The following is an 8,858-nucleotide window of genomic DNA, read 5'->3' as shown; positions in this document are numbered from 1 at the left end:
ATGAAGTGATTTGTGTATGCAACAGGTTACCCCTCTTAAGGAGGGAATTCTTTTTTATCGGGGTCCTTCTCCTGGCTCACTTTTGTCCAGAGAGAGGTACCCAGCCCGGGCTGTAACTTTTTGCTGTTATTGTCTCTTTAATTGTCCTAACTCTAATTGTTTAATCTTTATTACTATACTTGTATTAATTTTTTTTCCATTTTATTTTTATTAAACCTTTATAAATTTTAAAAACAAGTGATTGGCGTTTATAACAGCCTGGAAACTTTGTTCATTACATTTCCCTTTTTACCATGTCCAAAACTCCTGGTCTCAGGGTATTAAATAGCTTTCTGCTGAATGGGATAGTTGGTTTGATAAAACCAGGATCTGTTAAGATCTGAGTCTGGTAGCTGCAGTTAATCTAGTCCGGGCAATAAGAATAAAACTGCACTTTGACATCTGAGTTTGTATACAACCCTCTGAAATAATGTGCTATGAGCAAATGTAGAGGAGAGCTGGCAGGGCCTTAACAAATTGCCTCTGTTCTGTCAGAGTGAATTTGGTATTAATTTATCATTAGATGAACACTAGCTGTGTCTTACAAAGAAATGCACTCCTTGTCTCAATCTGCCACTCTCCCTCCAGAGAAAAAGTACCTGCATTCAGGCTTTGTCCCCAAACTGCTGGTAGAACTTAAACAGACCTTTTAGGTGCCAGGTGCTATTCCTGTGTTGCAAACACCTGGCTCAACAGCTTCATCCCAAAATGATGACCTAGTAGGAAACAGCTGAATTTTTTAGTGTAGTGTTCTTGGGGTACGTTCTTAGAGCTGCTCTGGGTGAAACATGGGGTTAGAACTAGAAGATATTAATCATAGAAATTAGAAGGTATTGAATAGTAATAGGCATATAAAATAATGGATATTGCTTAGGGCCACATCCTTATGTTACGTGAGAATATACCGTATCCTGGCCTATGGGAAAGGAAGAGACTACGTGCAGAGCAGCAAAGAGAGACCTGATAAGGAGAAGGAATGTATATGGAAAACAGGATACAGGGTGTAAAGACAACTGAAAATGGGGCCCCTTATGTTCTGGAAACAGATGGATCCTGGCCCCTGGCTTGGACCGTGGCCAAGGAATCAATGGGCATGTGCAAAGCAGTGGGGTCGAAAAGTCAGCCTGAAGAAGACCATTCTTACTTCATCCCTTTTACGACCCCCGAAGCCTGGGACGACCACCAGAGACAGCTGCGCAGGCGCAGAGGACCGACAAGCTGATTAGCATACAGAGCGGAGAGGGAGGGGAGCCAGGAAATGACCCATGAGGAAACTTAATGCATATGTAACACTCCAGGGGATAAAAGAACACGTGTGTAAGCAAGGGGCACGCATGTATTTGGGGAAATGTCCCACATGCGTCCGGCCGAATAAACATACCTACTTTAAAACTCACTCTGTCTCTGAGTTTTAGAGTCTGGCTCCGCGTGTCAATTGGCGACCACGAAGGGACTTCTCTGCCAGCCGTGGGACCGGCTCGGGGGCAGACTTCCTAAGGCGCACCCCAGGATTTCTCTGGAGGAACTCCGCTTCTTGTGTCGCTTACTGCGGGGGCAGAGAACGACCTCCTAACCAGCGGAGAAACTGTATGTATCTTTTAAAAAAGGGGGGGCCCCCTAGTGACCGCTGGTAAGCCGATCAGAGACGTCTGACCGCACAGAGCATGGTCTTGGTTTGGTTTGGACTTGCAAGTAACTGGTAGCTGAAAGGGCAGCTATCGGTAAGGGCCGCTGACAGATGGAAAGGCAGCGGGGGAGGTTTGGTTTGGTTTGGACTTGCAAGTAACCGGTAGCTGAAAGGGCAGCTATCGGTTAGGGCCGCTGACCGACGGAAAGGCAGCGGGGGAGGATTCACTGAATCCTTGGTGTATGGTTGCTTTCTGGGTGTGTGATGTGTGTGTGTGAGTTTTGTTCGTCTAGGTGTATGTGAGTTTTGTCTGTTATGTGTGTGAATTTTGCACTGATGTGTGAGTTTTAAAGGTTTTGTGTGAAGTAACTCGTGTTTATGTGTGTGAATTTTGCACTGATGTGTGTGTGAGCTTTGTTGCTGTCTGGGCGTATGTGTGAGTTTTAAAGGTTTTGTGTGAAGTAACTCGTGTTTGGGAAACTATGGCATATTTCTGATGCTTGTGTCAAAAGTTATAATTGTGGCAACTTTGTGTGGACTCTTTGAACTCCTTGCGTCGTTTTTGGATATTGCATTTTGTTTGAAGCACTATTGGTGCTGTTTGTTTTGATGCTTTTGCTGTGAGTATTAGGTTTGCTTAATGCTGTCTAAGGTTTTGTTGTGAGTATTTTGTGCAAAGTATTTCGTTGTGAGGCCTGCTCTGATAAATGTTGTTCTCAGCTACTGCTATTTGTTTGATGTTTTTGCTGTGAGTATTGTTTTTAGGGTTTGTTTAGTGTACTTTACTAGCCGTGGCAGGACAGCTGGAGGGGATCCTTTTCCCCCAGTGGTTTTGGATTTGAACCTTAGGACCCTCTGTTTTGACAAGGTCAATATCTAGAGTGGGAGCTGGTTGAGTGCAGGACCTGCAGGGAGTGGTGGTATTGCCTGTCATGTATGAGACACAGTTACTGTGCTCAGTATAAGCTGCAGAGCCAGGAGAATCCAGAGCTAGAAATGTTAAAGGGTGTTTTGGTTTTTTTTATGATCTATTTAATTCCAGAGATCTGGAGCTAGGAGAAAGGGATTAAGAAAAGACTGTGTAAGAGTGTGGGAAAGATCTGGATAAAAGCCATAAGATAAGAAAATAATGGGATTGGGAGAGAGCAGAGAAATTCCCAAGGCAAGCCCTCTGGGCTTCATTTTAGCTAATTGGAAGAAGATTGCAGGCTCGGGGGGTCGAGTCCAAATGCACCCTGGTAAAATACTGTAGCCAGTGGTGGCCTTTGTATCGTCTGGAAAACAAAGCCAGATGGCCCCCGACTGGGAGCCTAGATTATGATACCTTATTGGAACTAATGCTATTTCTTAGACGTGAGGGTAAGTGGACTGAAGTTTCATATGCAGATATGTTTTTCTCCCTCCAAAATCACCCTGAATGGCAGAGGGATTGTAGGATCAGGGCCCCTTCTGACCCCCTGGTATTAGCCCTAGAAAGGGAAGGCAAAGCTAATAGGAAGCAGCCTAAACGATGTTGTAGCACCTGCTCAATAAACCAGCGTTGCACACATCGTGATAAGGTCTATCAAGCAGAAACACAAAAGCAGGAGTTGTTGGATTTATTTGTGTCACCCCCTGAGGAGCAAAGGGGACTAAGGGGAGGAACAGGTTCAGCCCCCTTGGAGGAGAGACAGGCTGGACCGTCTGCTCCCCCACCCACCTCTGAGTTACAGACTATATCGTATCCACCATTGCCTGAGAGTGATAGTGATGAGAGTGCAGGCAGTCCCATAGCATCTCGGACTAGAAAACAAACAAAGGAAATCATACAAGCCACTTTAAGGGAAGCAATAGGACCTGAGAAGGAAAGGGTGTTGATAAAAGTCCCCTTCTCTACAATTGATTTAGAAGGTTGGGAAAGAGTTGCCAAAAACTATAGAAGTGACCCAATAGGAACAGCTAAAAGGTTAAGATATATGATTAAGCAGCATAACCCAGACTGGTCAGATATTCAGTTATTATTGGATGCATTGACAGACACAGAAAGACAGCTAGTTTTAAAAGCAGCAGGAGACTTGGCAGAAGGCTTTTGCAAAGCAAAAGAAGAGGATGTTAAGAACTTCTTTCCCCTCCAAGACCCAAAATGGGACCCAAATAATGAGGGGCAAATAAAAAAGTTACGTCACTACCAAGAATGGATAGCAAAGGGGGTGGAGCGGGCCATCCCCAAGACTATAAATTGGTCAGCTTTATATGCAATTAAACAGAATCCCTCTGAAAGTCCTTCTGAGTTTTTGGATCGCTTAAGAGACACAATGCGTCGTTATACATCATTAGATCCTGAATCAGAGGTAGGGATACAGCAGCTAGCAAGTTTATTTTTAGGGCAATCTAGTCAAGATATCAGGAGGAAACTTCAGAGGCTCCAGAGGGGAGAGGAAAGGAAGTTGGAGGTCTTGCTAGAAGAAACATGGAGGGTTTTCAGCAATCGAGAAGAAGGATATAGAAAAGGAATGAGAAAATTAATGGCTGTAATAAAAGAAGAAAATAAAGGAGGGCAGAGACAAAGACCACCTAGGCAAGGACCACCCCGGTTGGGTAAAAATCAGTGTGCAAATTGCAAAAGACTTGGACACTGGAAAAACGAGTGCCCTGAACGAAAAGGAAATGGGAAAGGGAACCGGGGAAGGGAGGTGGTGGTTGCTCACACAGAAAGTAATTGAAGGGGACCGGGGGACCTTACCCCAGGAGATCCGCTGGTTATAAAAATGAAACTGGGGGAGGAAGGGAAAGAGGTGGAATTCATGGTGGATACAGGAGCAACATTTTCAGTTTTAAACAAAGCTCTGGTGCCAGTAGGGAATGATTATGTCAGGGTCAGGGGAGCAACTGGCCAACCTGAAATAGCATATTTTTGCAAGCCACTCAAATACAAATATGGAAAACAGTGGGGCATCCATAAATTCTTATACATGCCCAATTCCCCAGAATCTCTCCTAGGGAGAGACTTATTGGAGAAACTGGAGGCAACTATTTCATTTAAAAATGGGGAAGTTATTCTGGAGGTGAATGAACAAAAATATGTAGAAGTGCTGAGCTTAATACTGACAACCATTAAGGCTAAAGAAGAAATTAGTGAAGAGATTCTGAATCAAGTCTTCCCGGGAGTATGGGCCTCCAACGTACCAGGGAGGGCAAAAAATGCACCACCAATACAAATTAGGCTCAAGGAAGGAAAACAACCAGTTAGAATTAAGCAGTATCCCTTGAGGAGAGAAGATAGAGAAGTAATTAGCCCGATAATTGAAAATTTCTTACAGCTGGGGTTATTGAAAGAATGCCAGTCCGATTTTAACACTCCTATCCTGCCTGTCCGCAAACCTGATGGGACATACCGGATCGTGCAGGATTTATGGGCTGTTAACAAGATCACTGAGGATCTCTACCCTGTGGTAGCCAACCCCTACACCTTGTTGACATGTTTAACACCAGAACTAACTTGGTTCACTGTTTTAGATTTGAAGGATGCTTTCTTTTGCCTCCCTCTCCATGAAACCAGCCAGAAAATTTTTGCATTTGAATGGCAAAATCCCAAAAGTGGACGCAAAACTCAGCTCACATGGACAGTTTTACCACAAGGCTTCAAAAACTCGCCCACCCTGTTTGGAGAACAACTCGCAAAGGATTTGGAATCCTGGGAAGCCCCACCAGGAGAAGGCAAAATGTTGCAGTATGTAGATGACATCCTCATAGCCACCCCCACAGAAGAAGGGTGCGTGGCTTGGACGGTAAGCCTTTTAAACTTTTTGGGGCTCCAGGGATATAGGGTGTCAAAGAAAAAGGCTCAGGTGGTAAAACAGAAGGTAATCTACCTGGGGTATGAAATCAGTGCTGGACAACGGACTTTGGGGAAAGAACGCATAGAATCAGTATGCCAAACCCCAAAACCTCAGACGATAAAGGAACTGAGAACATTCCTGGGTATGACAGGATGGTGCAGACTATGGATATACAACTACGGATTGCTCGTGAAACCTCTGTATTCACTCATTGCAAATGGAAGCAGAGACCTTCAGTGGACAAAAGAAACCACACAGGCCTTTGGTCAGCTGAAAAAGGCCCTCATGTCAGCTCCAGCTCTAGGACTTCCAGACGTGAGTAAACCATTCTTTCTCTTCTCTCATGAGAAACAGGGAATTGCCCTGGGAATACTGGCACAGGACCTGGGCCCATACAGAAGGGCAGTTGCTTACCTTTCTAAACAGCTAGATGCAGCAGCGAAAGGATGGCCAGGTTGCCTCAGAGCAGTGGCCGCAGTTGTACTGAACATTCAGGAAGCCCGTAAGTTCACCCTGGGCCAGAAGATGACTGTGCTAGTGTCTCATACAGTATCCTCAGTCCTAGAAACCAAGGGTGGCCACTGGCTCTCCCCACAACGATTTCTGAAATACCAAGCTATCATGGTAGAACAAGATGATGTTGAGATAGTGGTAACTAACATTGTCAACCCAGCTTCCTTTCTCAGTAGGAACCAAGGAGAACCAATTCATCACGATTGCCTGGAGACCATCGAAGCCACTTATTCCAGCCGCTCAGACCTGAAGGACACCCCTCTGGATGACGTGGAAACCTGGTTCACTGATGGAAGCAGCTACGTCATCAATGGAAAGCGACATGCTGGGTATGCAGTTACCACATCAAGGGATCTAATCGAATCAGGACCATTACCAGCAGGTACCTCTGCACAGAAGGCAGAAATAATTGCCCTGACTCGGGCATTAGTGTTATCAAAGGGAAAAAGAATAAACATTTATACAGATTCAAGATATGCATTTGGAGTGGTGCATGCCCATGGGGCTATCTGGAGAGAAAGAGGACTATTAAACTCAGAGGGAAAGACCATTAAACATGCGCAAGAGATACTACAACTATTGGAAGCAGTCCAACTGCCTGAAAAGGTGGCAATCATGCACATTAAAGCACATCAAAAAGGAAACTCAGAACTGGAGGAGGGAAATGAGCTGGCGGACAGAGAGGCAAAAGAAGCAGCAAAAGGTGAGGTAACAGTGGAGGGACCCTTAATTCCTGATGGCCAAATCTCCCTAGAAGGTAAGCCAGTGTATGATAAGAAGGACAGAAAGCTAATTGAAGATGAAAAGGGAACGTATAACCAAGAGGGATGGGCTGTTACAGCAGAAAAGAAACTAGTTATCCCCTCCCATTTATTATGGTCATTAGTAAAAGAGGAACATCAGAAAACACACTGGGGAATTGATGCCCTGCATAACTACTTGACTGGAAAAATCATTGCTAGGAACTTGTATGCCACTGTCACTCAGGTAGCCAGGCAGTGTGAACTTTGCCTCCAGACTAACCCTAAGAATATCCCTAAACCAAAACTTGGCCAAATTGGAAAGGGCCATGGACCTGGTCAGCAGTGGCAAATTGATTTTTCAGAATTGCCAAGAAAAGGGGGGTATCGATATTTGTTGGTACTAACAGATACTTTTTCAGGATGGCCAGAGGCTTTCCCCACCAGGACTGCAAAAGCTCGGGAGGTAACAAAGGTGCTGTTACAAGAAATAATACCACGCTTTGGAGTTCCAGCCACAATATCCTCAGACAGGGGACCTCATTTTATTTCTAAAATAGTACAACAGGTCAGTCAGCTTCTGGGCATAGATTGGGAACTTCACACACCATATTGCCCCCAGTCAAGTGGCCAAGTTGAAAAAAATGAATCATTTGATTAAGCAACAAATTGTGAGACTAGGGCAAGAAGTTAATTTGCCTTGGCCCCAGTCTCTCCCACTAGCCTTGTTGCGACTCCGAACTAAGCCCAGAACCAAAACAAAGCTGAGCCCCTTTGAAATGCTCTATGGGAGACCATATGGTGTACAGAAGGGAATATCCACCCAAATTGGGGAAGAAAGGCTGGCTGTTTACATGGTGGCCTTAGGTAAGCAGCTTAGAGAAATTGAAAAACATGTGGCTAGAACTCAGAGCAGAGGGCTAGATGGACCAGTGCATGACATACAGCCTGGGGATTATGTGTATGTCAAGTCTCTTACAGAAAAGACCTTGGAGCCGCAGTGGGAAGGACCGTTCCAAGTGCTTCTCACCACTTTCACTGCGATTAAGATCCAAGAGCAGAACACCTGGATTCACCACTCTCGAGTAAAGAAAGCTCCTGAGGCCCCTTGGAAAGTAACATCGAGTGATAATGAACTGAAACTAAAATTCACTCAAACAAAATGGGTATATTGTGGTCGGGGGTGTTTAGCAATTTAGGTTGCAAAAGTCTAACCAGGAGAATTGTTTTGTTAGCAACCCTAATCACAATCCTAGAACTAAAACCCACCTCTAGCCAGAGTAATGCTGAATGGCCTTGGTCCCAAGCCTTTACTTGTTACACTGGATCCATGGGAAAATACTCTGACGTAAAAAGTCTGAATCTATCAACTGTAGTCATGCACATAAACCAAGTATACGAAAGACAAGAGTGGCAGAGACAAAGAATAAGTGAAATAGACTGTTGGTGTAACTTTACATTAATACAGACTGTTGAGGTAGTTTGTCTCTGGGCCCAGGATACCATTGGGTTCTCCTTCAAGTTTAAAATAAATGCCACAACTGAGCCCATGACCCCAGCCCAAACCCAAATCACGCCTCTTGGGCCTGGACCTAAAATTTACAAAATCGGCCCGTATGTATGCGAAGAAATCTGACTGGAATATTAAGAACAGGGCTGGGAGTCCTAAACGGAATTGATTCTGAAATTTTAATGAGCAGTATACAAGCACAATTATGGTTGCAATCAACAGCTGCCTCAATTATAAGGGAAGGAAGCGAAGGAGCCTTTCCAATTGAGATTTGTAAGGCCGTGTGGGACAGTGCTACGGATTTTGAGAAGAAATTTCAGTCTTGGTGGACTTTGGCAAACTTTACAACGTAGTTACTGCCTTTGTGCTCACCATACGCAATGCCACAGTTTATGTTATTCATCCTATTATAGCACTGGGACTGAATCATGAGCAGTCAGTGCTCTACCCTTCAGAGCACAGGGCATGGGCACGGAGAGTGGGTGAAAAATGGCAAACTGTGAATCTAGAATCTTGCATTACCCGGGAACAACAGGGGTTCATTTGTGAGAGTAACACAATCGATGCTCAAGATATATGTCTTGATACTGAACAAGGTGTTTGTCACTTTG

The sequence above is a fragment of the Anomalospiza imberbis genome (genome assembly GCF_031753505.1).
Source record: "Anomalospiza imberbis isolate Cuckoo-Finch-1a 21T00152 chromosome W unlocalized genomic scaffold, ASM3175350v1 scaffold_31, whole genome shotgun sequence".
Lineage (NCBI taxonomy): Eukaryota > Metazoa > Chordata > Aves > Passeriformes > Viduidae > Anomalospiza > Anomalospiza imberbis.
Note: the sequence above shows the minus strand (reverse complement) of the source record.